This window comes from Lethenteron reissneri, chromosome 50 (assembly GCF_015708825.2).
Source record: "Lethenteron reissneri isolate LAM-NWPU_2019-01 chromosome 50, ASM1570882v1, whole genome shotgun sequence".
Lineage (NCBI taxonomy): Eukaryota > Metazoa > Chordata > Hyperoartia > Petromyzontiformes > Petromyzontidae > Lethenteron > Lethenteron reissneri.
This window is the reverse complement of record NC_083828.1, coordinates 3,401,477-3,415,799: the sequence shown is the minus strand read 5'-3', so window position 1 is coordinate 3,415,799 and position 14,323 is coordinate 3,401,477. Positions and strand designations below refer to the sequence as shown.

General features: G+C 48.6%; 1 protein-coding gene and 1 pseudogene across 1 annotated transcript in view; one reads left to right on the top strand and one right to left on the bottom strand.

Moving 5' to 3' along the window:
* Positions 1-223: 223 nt before the first annotated feature.
* LOC133355018 (kelch-like protein 25) lies at positions 224-8,768 on the bottom strand (annotated as a pseudogene).
* A 963-nt stretch (positions 8,769-9,731) lies between these two features.
* LOC133355247 (xanthine dehydrogenase-like) overlaps positions 9,732-14,323 on the top strand; it is an 85,933-nt gene continuing 81,341 nt past the window's right edge. The window contains 1 exon segment of the mRNA XM_061572627.1: positions 9,732-10,401. The gene's annotated coding sequence lies outside the window, so the exon portion shown is untranslated.

The window sequence follows — 14,323 nt, the reverse complement described above, 5'->3', positions numbered from 1 at the left end:
GCTGACTCCTGGATAAGACGAATCCTCAGCTTTTGTTTTAAAATACGGAGGGGGGGAAAAGTGTGTAAAACACAATGTCATGCAGGTAACAAGAGTTGCCTAATTTGTGCCAATGGCATAGCACAGTTGTGCTGAGTGTCAGGCTAACTTGCTAAATGCCTCATAAATGTATGATAACTGCAATTTCGTTTGTGAAATCAGCGTGCGCCAATTAACATATCTTGCAATTCAGTGACGGTTTCTCATAGTTACCAATGAACAAATATAATTTATACATTATTCGTAGTTATTTCAAATGACTGGGATCTGTTCAATCACACCGGCTAAATCGATAACACCAATGTAAGAAGAACCGGGAACATTTATACCAACCGTGCACATTTTTATTTCTTACAAATCCATGAGAACACTTTCCGGCATGTTTTAGTTCTATTTGGGTGCTAATTCCAAACAAAAGGATTTTCACAAAGTCATTATAATTTGGTTCAAGAAAGTCATTCTTGTCTCATTGAAACCGTCTTCATATTGACTTAAAGCTTTCGTGACTGCAGGAATTCATATTCTTGGGTCTTTCGGTAAAGTCACGTAGATAGGTGACTTTACCGAGGGGGGTGGGGAGGGCTGAAGATGACCACTTGTGTTGCGATCGAAACGTCGTAGTTTTTTGTTATTTTCTTTGAATCTGTCTACGTGACTTTACCGAAAGACTCAAGAATACGTCTTCATATTGTTTTTCAAATTATATAGTTCTGTTTGCTCAATTAGCTTAAATGTAACGTCAGCATGTCATTTTCATAAATCACAAAACATTTATAGGCATATTGTTATAATTATGGTCGTTTACTCGTTTTCTTGAAGGAGCCTGTCAAGTTTTCGCAGTAGGGGGTGATGTTGATGAGCGTAATCCCAATAAAGTAATTTGCAGGTACATTTTGAGCATTGAGATGTTAAACTGAGTTTTTTTTAAGCTCTGGGCAGGCACTGGGAAACCCGCAGGAAACCCATGCAGGTCAGGGGGAGTAAATATAAACTCCACGACAAAAGGCATTTCATTCGGGAATGGAACCCAGGTTCTTGTTACTGTGAGGCACTGTGCCAACTTGCCGCCCGAGTGATTGGGTGCGTGCATCGTGGGTGCAAGAGTTGATGATTGGATGCATTGTTAAACCTCTTGCACACACGGGGCATGTAACAATGCACCGATTCGGCGATTAAAAAAATTCCCACGCACACGACACACGCATCGTATCCTGTGTGTGCGAATCAATTATTTAGTTTTTTATCCGCGTACGTTTTACCAATTTACATCATGGGACTCGCGCAGTCACTGGAGGGTGCGAAATTCACCGCAATGTCAAAAATAGAGAATCTGTTCTTGAATGAGACGCGGAAGTTATTTTATTTCGACGACGTCCACCGACGAGACGGAGCGATGAAATTGGCTCGTGAGCAGGCGTGCGGCTGGCTTGTTCCATCGCGGGGTCGTGAGCGAGCTCCTGGCGGCTTGGGGCTTGGCCTTCATTCCGGTTGGCGAATCGACCGCGACCGACTTCGCTGACCTAGGTTCTCACCGCGCCTCCTCCTCATCCTCCTCTTTCTCGTCCAGTCAAGTGCCGCCGGCCGGCACGCACACCAGTGCCGTGACGCAGAGGCCCGGCGTGCCGACCGCGGGCGCCCACGCGTCGCCCCGCGGGCAGTAGCACTCCATGTCGGCGCTGCGGCTGGTGCCGTTGTATCCTCCCGCCACGTACACGCGTCCCGCGGCGGCCACGGCCGCGGGGCTGGTGCGAGCGCTCGCCATTGGGGCGGCGCGCCACCAGCGGTGGGCCGTGCAGTCGAAGCGCCGCACCTCGCGGCTGCCCTCACCGCCCACCACGTAGACGTCCGGACCCAGGGCAGCCGCGGCAGGAGAAGCGGCAGCGCAGCGGGCACGGCCCGATCACCGACCACGAGCGCGACGACGGGCAGTAGCGCTGCACGGCCTGCCGGAGACGCACGCGCGCGCGGTGATGTGCGTGGCGATGCGCGCGGTGATACACGTGGTGGTACGCCTGCGATATGTGTGGCCAAGTGCATGCTACACACGGTGACATGTGGGTGACATGTGTGTGATATGTGTGGCGATGTGCGTGGTGCGAGTGGTGACACGCGTGTGATATGCGTGGCGATGTGCGTGTTATGCGCGGTGATACGCCTGTGATAAGCATGGCGATGTGCGTTTTATGCGTGGTGACATGTGTGATACGCATGATGGGATGCGTGGCGATATGCGCGGTGATACGGAATAAAATTGGAGAAAAATAAATGCTTATGTGTGAGAGAATTACATATTTTATGCAAATGATATGCTCATTACATTTAGGCTAAACAGAAGAACAAAACTGTACAACTGTGATGGAAAAAAGTAAACAAAATAATTGTGGTAATTCATAAATAAATAAGAATTCCTAAGGTTCACGATACATGCGTCACATCTATTTAGGCCATTAAAATTCTATTGTTTCTGTGAGGCTGAATGAGCAATTAAAACAATACAAACGAGATGGTAAAAACGAGACAAAGGGAGTGGAATATTGACCCTAATAGATCAATTCTGAACCGTGACATTTCATCGAATCGAGGGGTAAAGCGGTGGGGGGATTGAAAAGTGTCGTGAATCATTACGTCCCTTGTTCACGGACAACGCAGAGTTTGACGCGCGGTACACAAGAGGCTAACGGTGAGCGTGAAGCACATGGCGCCGGGAACATCTACTGCTCGAGAACCCAATTTTCATCACAAGTGTCGCAACCGCATTCCCGGATTCGTGTGCAGAATCTGAACGGCACCGGCTTGGCGCGCCGGCATTGGTGCCCGTGTCGGCGTTTTACCGGCGGTACGAACTCCGTCTCGCCAAACACGTAGAGTTTGCCTTTGCTGCCGGCCATGGCGAGGTAGCTGAGTCCGTGGGGCATGGGGGCCACGGGCTTCCACTCGGACGCACCGGGGTGTAGGCACTCCACCTGCACAGGCAGAGATGGAATGAGGAATCACATAAGAGGGTGTTGGTGTTTTTTCAGCCGCAGCGAGCGATTGCTTGGATTTTTTTTTATGTCAGGTTAACCATTTCACATTCCAGTTTTAAAAACAAATAAAATCACTTCATCGTTACCGAGGCTCCCACAAGCCCATGCGTGTGGCAGAGTTTGGCGCCAGCTATCATTGAGTGCAGGCGTGTTGCTACAGTTCTATGTGGTGAGTACAATTTAAAATGTCACGTGTCCAAGAAAACCTTACCGACTGTCAAGGCTCTTGTTCATCGTTTTCTCGGATGAACAAGAGCGGTGGCGCAGTGGTTGACGAACACATGTCAGGGCTTAAAACATTTAATAAACACTCCCAGGCTGAAACTGTAAAGCAGAGCTTGGGCTGGAATGTTCTGCTTATAAAGCATTCAAAAGTAAGTCATTTCATGCGTTTAAGGCTGCACCCACGCTTCTTTTCCCATATGGAGTGACGCACAGAATCACAATTGTTGGGGGCGGGGGGGGGTGACGCACCGAGCCGTTACCTCTTTGAGGGGCTCCGACATGGACATGGGGAACACTGCGGTGACCACCGTGTAGCCTCCGGCCACGTACACGCAGCCGTCCAGCTCCGTGGACGCGTGCGCGTACCTCGCAGGGACACAAGGAGTCGGGGACACTCAGTGACGCTTCCAAACAACACAACTGTGGTCGTCTGTGCCCATGGCACTGAAGGTAGTGTTTTATCTATTTTTCTAATCATACTCCGTGTGCAACATGCAACTATGTGTATAACGATTCACTTCATGTCCCACCCCCCACTCCTTCCCCTGGCAATTCGATCCATTGTTGCGATTCAAGCTCACTATTTGATTCAAGAATCAATTATTTGTTTACATTGTGCAGAATGTAGCAGCCACAGCGGCTGCACGGTTCATAGAACCCCGTTGCAAACATCGCGACAACAAAATAAACCGAACCGATTCTGAGACGTGCCACTTGGCGCACGTCCCGCGAGCTTCGAGAGAGTGAACCTTTTGTATGATTAGAGACTCGACGCGACTCCACGAGTGATCCGCCCGACGTCGCTCCGCCGTAAATCCCGCCGCCAAGCGCCGCCAAGCGCCGCCAACCTGGTGAGACCGAGGGTTGGCCCCGGGCTCCACTCGTCCTCCTGCCGCATTGTAGACCCACGTGGCTCGTTCGGCCTGACACACGCCGGCGGGGGCCCGGCCTCCCTCCGTGGGCACCGCTTGGGCCCTGCCGCCCGTCACCAGGATGCGCCGGCCCATGGCGCATGCCGATGACTGCTTGAGTTGCCGGGGCAGCGAGCGGCGCGGTGTCAGCGAGCCCGTGTGACGGTTGACGGAGAAGAGCTGCGGTGTGAGGCACAACAGAGGGAATGTCTTTTGTTGTTTGTGTTGCCTGCTTTGTCCCATAACTGCATTGCAGTTCATTGAAATCAGTGGTTGAATTAATATGGAGTGCGGAGCGGGAGTGTAGCTGTTAGTGCCCCGTGCTAAAATGTTCCATGTTTTTGTTTTGTAGGGGTGGCTCTAATTATATTATTTAAGGCAGTGGGGAATATGCTTGAGGTCAACTGCACAAGCACTCATGAGATGCTGGGTTCAAATACATATTTTGATCAATGAGGTGGCCCGGTGACTCGTGAGTAAAGGGTACTGTGTGAGCACACGCTGAGATCCTGGGTTCGAATCTGGTTTCAAATCTGGATTTCAGCCACGCATGGTTATCAAGTAGAGTGTATTGATTCTTTCAGCCTGGTCACTGACGATTTCTAAAAAGTCCAGCAAAGAATACATATGGGCTTGGCTGTCAAGGCATGGGACATGTCTCTAGAAATGTGTGTGAGAAAGTGGGACCACGAGTGTGAGGCAAAAAAAAAGTCCCTTGAAGGGTTCTGAGATATCTTGCTCTGCAAGAGTTTGGAATTGACAATTTATCTCGGACATGGATGCCTATAGTACAGTGAAAATTATAAAAGTATGAACTTAAAAAAAAGCAAAGCATGTAAACGGTGATGCAGACAACGCACCATATCGGCAGCGAAGGTTTTTCCCGCTATCAAAAACATCGTCAAAGAGTTTCTCCGTGGATGAGCCATGGTCCCCAACTCGGAGCTCTGCATCGAGGACCTCCTCCACGCGAGGGCCTCTTCAAGGGCAACACGGCAGGGCGGCTCTCCTGAGAAGACGCCCCCATCGCCCCCGTTGAGAGTCGCGGAGAGGAACTCTTTGGACAGTAGCCCCAGGCGTACGCAGCGGAGCAGACGCGGGAGGTGAGGTCTGCACAGGGCGGGGACAGTGTGCCAGTCATCACACTTAACCAGGATCCTGCCCATTCCTGCCTGAGCACATCAAACCCCAATGGGGTAACACATTAAGCTTGCTCAGCCTTGCCCAGATAGTCTATGTAGGCTTCGCGGGGGATCTTTATCTTTGTTAGTAGGTGTTCACAAACAAAACGTGCTCTACAGTCTATAGACTGAACGTGTACATGTGTGTACAGGGCGGAGGAGCGACGCTCACACCAACGAGCGGAGCGCCGGGTGGCTAAAGCACAGCAAGTTGGTACAGTAGGGGGCACAGGTGGTGCATCAGCCAGTCGTCTCGGTCATCGCGGTCAGTCGACCCGTGGGACCTGCTGGGTCTGCCCCGTGACCTTCTGCCAGTGGGCGTTCGACACTTCACGTGGCCTCAAGGTGCACATGGCCTGGCACAAGCGTCGTGGTAACGTCACCGCCACTTAGTGGCGAATGGCGGTTGTTGTTGTACATGTGTGTGTATGTATTTATGTAGGGGGGGGCAGTAGTAGTGGGGAGCGGTAGTGTAGTGGTTAGCGCGCTGCGCTATAAACCTGACGACCTGGGTTCGATTCCCGCTCATGGCCAACACCAGCGACGATTATCTGAATCAATCCTGGGCCATCCTTCAAATGAGTACCTGGTGCGGTGTGTAAACATCGCCACTAGGGAGACAAAAGCGGCCGGGCGTGGTGCTGGCCACCCACCCACCCAACCCCTGGTGTGCCGTGCCGGCCTTCATAGGTGCTCGCTAACAGCACTTGCCCCAACAGTCTGTTTAGGCTACACATAGGTGGGGAGGATCTGTGTCTTTGTACGTCCGTACCTGCGTGCATCTCCGTCGTGTTGGGCCCAGCGAGCGAGGGCCTGCATGACGTGCGTCTCCTCCGTGGCCTCCAGCTCGTCGCTCGACAGGAGCTCGGCGATGACGTCCGCCGACAGGAGCGGGAATTGGTGGTCCTGGCACGCTTGCTCAAAACTACGCGCCCAGCGCGCGTGCGGCAGGAGGAAGCCAAGCGATTTAGCAGTCGGTTTGACACGGAGGCTTTCGCGACCATTGTTATTCATAATAAAGGTAATTTTGATTAGATCGTGTTAAATGTGTCGTTAACCCGGCGTGTCTTTGTTACCAACAAAGGGGGCCGGATGGCCAGGGTGACACGCCACTTTGGGCCTACCGTGTTCAACTACTACAGCAGCATGACTGCAAGAAAAATAGCCCTCAGGTTTATAACACAACACTCGATTCCTGATCTGGGTTGTGAATCCTCCAGCTTCCAGCCTGCCACGATAAACCAGGGACAGCACAAGGCTCAGCTACGAAACATTTTGAAAGCCGACGCTGCAACTACCGCTGGAGCGATGTGCGGCGCAAGTGTCACGCCTGTGCCACAGCTGCCTCCCGTTATAATCGCAGCTAATCAAACGCAGCCAAAGGCTAGAAAGGAGAATCCGTCGCGCCCTCTCCCCTTGCCTTTCCAGGCAGGCTTGCAGCGCCAGAGTGCGCAGACGGGCGCAGGCGTGAGAGTCGGCGAGCGCCAGCAGGTCGAGGCAGGAGTCGGGCGAGATGCAGCGGCACAGGAAGGCGGCGCAGGCCTCGCGCACGTCGTCGAACTGCAGCATGTCGGCGGCGACCAGCAGCTGAGCGGCGCTCTCCTCCGCCAGCTCAACGCGCCCAGTGTACGCGAAGCCCACCAGTTGCTCCAGCACCTGCATCCCGCACGCGGCCGGAGAGTGTCCGCCAAGGGGAAAAAAATTTACTAACAACAAAGCTCAGTAACATCAAAACATGGCTACAATTAACAACAGCACAAACTCTACACGCCGTGCTAGACCTGGGACCAATATCATCGTGAAGTCGCACACGCCGTTAGGCAGCACTAAAAAAGAAGAAGAACAAAGCGCCGCGTTTTTTTTGGGGAGTGGGGGGGGTAACCCTCGTGGTGGACTTGCTTCACATGCTCAGCGTCACTCTGTAATCGCATTTTTTCCGTGTTAAGGAATAACACGAACGCAACAGAACTGTCCATATTACCGTATTAAATAGTGGTCTAGTCGAGAGATTCCCCTCTGCCAGGTATGTTTCAAGTCAATCTTTCACAGCCAACTTCATTCCACCTTCTGGAACGCTCAACCGGCTGGGGGAAGAAGCAATTCGTTTGATAAGGAGTGGGGGTAGAGGGGGGGTGGGAGGTGCAGAGTGAGGGGCACCTGTGGATCCACGCTGTCTCCGAGGTCCACGTGCGCTTGTCGGCTCTCGCGCAGTCCCCCCGAGAACATCGCGGCAAAGTAGGGACTGCAAGCGGCCAGGACGAGACGATGGCAGCTCAGCTCGTGGACTCCACCTGGGACGCCACCGAGGGGAAACAGTCGCAATGTGCAATGCGTGTACTGTGCGTTGAACTTTTTTCGCGCCGTACGTAGCCAACCGTGCGAAATCGGAGGCGTGGGGGCGAAGGACAACAATGCCTCGTGGAATATCTCATGCAGAGCTAGAATACGCGATCACCAGGACGTCTTTGGCCGCTGCAGTGAAACTCCCCTTGTGGTGGTGGATGTTGGTGTGTGGGGGGATTGATCAACTGGTGAGTACTAGGAATGTGTTCCAAATGTTTGGATTGATCTCAGAATTCAGCCTAGGATACGAAATTTGACGATCCAAAAACATGACATCGCCAGAAGTGTATCCACTTTCATGCTGTCACTTTCCTGCTTTTCTGCCAAAAGCGATGTGACATGGCATCGCTTGACTGAACAAAGACATTTTAAATTTACATGCAATGTAAACGATCTGAAACGCCCCAAAAAGATCTTAAATTGCCCTTAAACATGCGGTACGTAATGTGGCTGCAACAATGTATAGATTCATTTATTAATATTGATATTATGCTCATGATACATGCTTATCATCAGCATAACCCAGTTCACTCTTGCAAATGAGACTCTCTCCCGGTCTCTTGAGTTTTAAGCTGGTTAAACAAAATCCTCTTGAACTTGAGAAAAATGTCAATTCCACAGTACGTAATATGGCTGCAACAATGTATAGATTAATTTATTAATATTGATATTATGCTCATGATACATGCTTATCATCAGCATAACCCAGCTCACTCTTGCGAATTAGACTCTCTCCCAGTCTCTTGAGTTCTAAGCTGGTTAAACAAAATCCTCTTAATCTTGAGAATGAGGTCAATTCGATCTCATTCTGGGGAAGAAGCAATTCGTTTGCACCTCCGTCGTTTGCTGTCCTCAAGACGACGTCGAGAAGGGCGCTGGATCGTCGCAGCTCATTGAGGCCGGCCATCAGCACGTCGCTGTGCCCGCTGCGCTGGTACACCTCCTTGCCCACCGACCCTGCTGCTGCTGCTCGTAGCCACCCTCAGCGAGTTCTCAGCTTTCAACATCCCGCTCGGCTCTGCAACACCCAGGGAGACGCACATCCATATTGACGGACTGTCCATACGGACGCACACACCTGAACTTTACAACCAGGCAAAAGTCTCTTGCAAGCAAGCGAGATCTCGGGTGTGAAACTAAGAACACGCAGTCCTGGGATATTTCAGCGCAGGAAAATGGATAATGCAAGTATGCATGTTCAACTTCTTTCACGCCGTACGTAGCCAACCGTGATAATCGGAGGTGCAGGTAAGGACAACAAACTAAACACAAAAAGCAGTTCTGAAAAAAAATAGTTTCAATCTCCATTTAAAAGTGATTAGCTCCAGTGGATTATTAATATTTCAAGGAAGGGCGTTTCAGACGACCGGAGAGGTGCATTTGAAAGCACAGTCGTAACAAAGAAAATAATGCGCAAGCATTGATTGCATAAAGCTTTCAAACATGCCTTAGTAGTTGGAGTATTAAAAACAATGATGAATGCATATTTATACCTGCTGTGATGTGAATATAAAAACATGGTTAAGAAAATGGAAAGCGTGCGAAGAAACTGTTCGAAACAGGATGGAGAGGTGCACATTTGCAATTACATTGATTAGAGACCATATGCAAGCTAGAGACGTAATTTGATATGCAGGCTTCAGTGGACAGAGCAGTGGATACATCAGGCTAAGTTCCTAACGGCAACGTTATACCGACAAAGATCTGCAATCCTCTACATATAAAGGTGTTATCGGACAATCAATGAGCGTTTCCACGTGGCAGGCAACCGGAGTACTATAAGAAAATCCCCGCGTGCGAGGGCGAAACACTCGATCCCAGCCAGATGGAACAGATGGGAGATGCATTTTTTTTCTCCACGCGTGTTATTTGCCGTCTTCGTGTGCGAGCCAGGGTTATGGCTCCTCCTAGAGCAGCGCCCTTCACTGATTTTCAGAGGAGAGTGTCGAAACCATTGGGGCTTTGACAGCCATGATCGATGTGGAGTGGGGGGGGTGTTTTCCCACTTGTTGTGTATTTTTCGATGTAAAGCTTTCGTGACTGCAGGGATTCATCTTCTTGGTTCTTTCGGTAAAGTCACGTAGAAGGGAAGTAATAAAATAATAAAATAAAACATAATAAAATAAAATTATTTTATTTTGTAAAATAATAAAACGTAATAAAATAAAATTATTTTATTACGTTTTATTTTTATTATTTTATTACTTCCCTTCTACGTGACTTTACCGAAGGAACCAAGAAGTTGTTGTGTATTGTTGGTGGGGGGCCCGGACGTCAGGGGCTTCACACTAAAGGCCACACAGGGTCGATCAGTGCCTCTTCTTCCTCCTCCTTCGACCGCTGCGAAGAAGAAACAACGTGGACTTCGAGACGTCGTCCCACGGCGGAACAAGATCACGGTCGCTCACAACGCAACGCCATCGTCAAGTTGAGCGTCGCAACAATCGAAGCGCGTCGTTGACTGCTGCTGCTGTTGCTGCCTTCCATAGCCGTCGCTGGTTGGGTCAAGAAGAGGCATCTGCGAGTAGAGACGACGCCTCCACCACCAACAACAACCAACACCACCAACCACCACCACCAACAACAACAACCACCACCACGAAAAAAAAACCCACCCGCGCAGCAAACGAGCGGGGAATTGCATCTTAAAAAACACGAACGCCGACCACACTTGAGGTGAGCGACTGAGAGAGACATTCGACATTGCGATCAGATATTTAAATGTTTAAAAAATAGTGGGACGGTGGTGAATGTATCGTAGCGTCGTCAACAACAACAACAACAACCATCGCGTTTGTTGTTGTTGTTGTGGTGCCGTTACAGCGGCACGTGATGCGTAAGCAATTAAAACGAGCGTCTTCAGGTTGTGTCGTTGCATTTACGCACTGCTTATATAGAGTACTGCTTAGAACAGTACTTTATATAGCGGTTATCGATTATTTAAAAAGTGTAAATGTTTTAAAAAATGCGTTTGATTTTCGCGTCGAGGCTTTCACATTTCCTAGTTCGCTTAAGGCGAGGCGCCGACCCTGCTTGCGCGCGATTGGTCGGCGCTGCCAACGTTGCAGATTTTGAGCCAATCACGAGCGCCGCTTTCGCCCCTCGCGCGCCCTCCAACCAATGGGTGGCGAGTGCCTGGCCGCGTCCGCCCGTGCGAACTGGGAAATGTAAACGGGTGGCTGCACCCGCTTAAAACAATTAATAATAGCGGAAATAATAAAAATTAATATTAATTCGAGTTTAAACATTAACAGCGACAATAACTACCGCTCAAAAAGAAACTATTTTACTGAATGGCACGCGTGACGGATTATTGCGGTCAACGAGTGAGCCGTGACACGGCCACAGTAACGAGGGGACGCGGCGTGGAGTGACAATTGAAACCTCTCCACCGACTTAAACAAACACCTTATCTTCGCTTATATTAGCCACAAACTGCGTTGGTTAAAGCAAACTTTACCTCGTTACCTCGTCGTCGATTGTCAACGTGGGGGTAATTTGAGTGGCCCGACGTGGAGAAAGACGTCGTCACAAACTCTGCTGCCAAATGTCGTCGCGGTGGTGATGGTGGTGGTGGTGATGATGATGGTGGTGGTGGTGATGATGATGGTGGTGGTGATGGTGGTGGTGATGATGGTGGTGGTGATGATGATGGTGGTGATGGTGGTGATGATGATGGTGGTGATGATGGTGGTGGTGGTGATGATGGTGGTGATGATGATGGTGGTGATGATGATGGTGGTGGTGGTGATGATGGTGGTGGTGGTGATGGTGGTGATGATGGTGATGGTGGTGATGATGGTGGTGATGATGATGGTGGTGGTGATGATGATGATGGTGGTGATGATGGTGGTGGTGATGATGGTGGTGGTGATGATGGTGATGATGATGATGGTGGTGATGATGGTGGTGGTGATGGTGGTGGTCATGATGATGGTGATGATGATGGTGGTGATGATGGTGGTGGTGATGGTGATGATGATGATGGTGGTGATGATGATGGTGGTGGTGATGATGATGATGGTGGTGATGATGGTGGTGGTGGTGATGGTGGTGGTGATGATGATGGTGGTGGTGATGGTGGTGATGATGGTGGTGGTGATGATGATGATGATGGTGGTGGTGATGATGGTGGTGGTGGTGATGATGGTGATGATGGTGGTGGTGATGATGATGGTGATGGATCAGCCGCTCCCACCACCACCACCTCCTCCTCCTCATCCCTTCAGGGAATGCTCCGATGATGATTTATAGAATCCGGGGTGGCTCATTGCACAACATTGCACCAGTCGGTTGACAGGCGTGGGGAAGTATGGTCGCGTCAAATTTTTATTTAAAGCTTTCGTGACTGCACGGATTCATATTCTTGTTTTTTTTGGTAAAGTCACGTAGAAGGGAAATACAAAAATATTAAACATTATTATTTCCCTTCTACGTGACTTTACCGAAAGAACCAAGAATATGGTCGCGTCGGTTACAGTTGAGGCCCTCAATGGGGCTTGCTGCATGTACCTACGCCTAATCGATACACTGGGGATTATTCCAGCATGGATATTTGAAATAATTGCATCAGGTTTAATGTAATAAAATATCCACGCATTATGTTTTTTTCTCCCCTATCCCCCCCCTCCTCCTTTCCCCACCACCAAATAATATTTATAACTTTTTTGGTTTATTTTCGAGAAGACAACCTCCTCCTGACTGAGCCAGGAGTGCGTAGAGAGAGGGCTGTCAATCCTCTACGTTGAGAATGTTATTCATTTCGATTTAAAGCTTTCGTGACTGCAGGGATTCATATTCTTGGTTCTTTCGGTAAAGTCACGCAGAAGGGAAATAATCCAAATTATACAATCAAATTATCACGACGTTTCGATTGCAACACAAGCAATCATCATCAGGTGTGAAAACCACAGCAAGAAAATTTGAAACCGCCACTTTCTTCAAAATTTATTGCTGTAGTTTTCACACCTGATGATGATTGCTGGTGTTGCAATCGAAACATCGTGAGAATTTTATTGTTTTATTTTTTATTATTTCCTTTCTCCGTGACTCTACCGAAAGAACCAAGAAAATGTTATTCATGGTGAGTGGGAACTCAAGCCCTGTCGCATGGTTACGCTATCAATCATAGTCTGTCTAAAAGCAGAATGTTTAATCTTAAAATGGCAGAGAGGGCAGATTCCGTCTGCTCTGCGTGTGACCTTTAGTACAGCACTGGCGGTCATCGACTTAGGAAGGGGTTCCGTTCCTGAGACCCCGGTCGTAAGTCGGAACACAGTACAGAGACTCTTCTACTTATGAACATTCGACTTACGCACTTTCAGAGATACAAACAAACCTGTCCCCGTTTGTCCAGTTGCCTGTTTGGAACAAGAGTCGTAAGTTCAACTGCTGCGGCGGTGACATTTACATCTACAAAAGATGAAGAACCAGTTCCATCTACTCTGCAGAACGTGAAGAACCAGTTGCATCTACAGAACATTAAGACTCACTGTCATCTACAGAACATGAGGAACCAGTTGCATCTGCAGAACATGAAAAACCAGTTGCACCTACTCTGCAGAACGTGAAAAAACAGTGGCATCGACATTTACAGAACATGAAGAACCAGTGGCATCTACATTTGCAGAACATGAAGAACCAGTGACATCTACAAAACATTAAGAACCAGTGTCATCTACAGAACATTAAGAACCAGTTGCATCTACTCTACAGAACATGAAGAACCAGTGTCATCTACATCAGCAAAACGTGAAGAACCAGTGTCATCTACATCTGCAGAACATGAAGAACCGGTGGCATCTCCATCTGCAGAACATGAAGAACCAGTGTCATCTACATCTGCAGAACATGAAGGAGATTATACAACCTTTAAAGTCATTCCCCGTGTTTGGTGTACATGCCCTACGTCATATTTGGAATCCACAGGGGTATAATTCGACTTACGAACAGACCTCTGGAACCTAACTCGTTCGTCAGTAGAGGAGCCCCTGTACTCTAGTGAACTGTAGTTAAATGCACATATGGTCACTGTTATAATATGTGTTGCGGTTCAATGAAAAAAACATGGAAGCATGTTTTGTTTGCATTTGACTGCAAGTATTGTGGTTAATGTAAGCATGATTCCTTGCAAAAGGTGTCAGTTTTGTTGCCAGAAAAAAGGGGAAAACCCCTATTAGTACATGGAAGCATTGTTTAACTCATAAATAAGAATAAATATTGTACATTTGCATGTAATGCTGTAATAAATTCTGTACAGTAAATGAAACATAAAATAAAGTAACATGAATTGATAATTTTTGTTTTAATCATTTACCCAGAGTCCTGATACTGGCTTGCTTTTTTAAATCCTTTTTATTAAGTTCACTTGCTTGCTTGCTTGTGCGCTTACGACCGTGCAAATCTTTCGGTCGTTTTTTAACCCACTTCCCGTGATCCAATCGAGCTGACATTTTGCACACAGACTCGTTGTGTGTGACAATTTATTTTCGTGAAAAAAAATCCCCAAATTTTCCACTTTTTAGGATTTTTTTTTTATATTTAATTACCAATTGCTTAATGGTGGCAGGCAATCATCTGACCCATAGGTGGCAGCCAT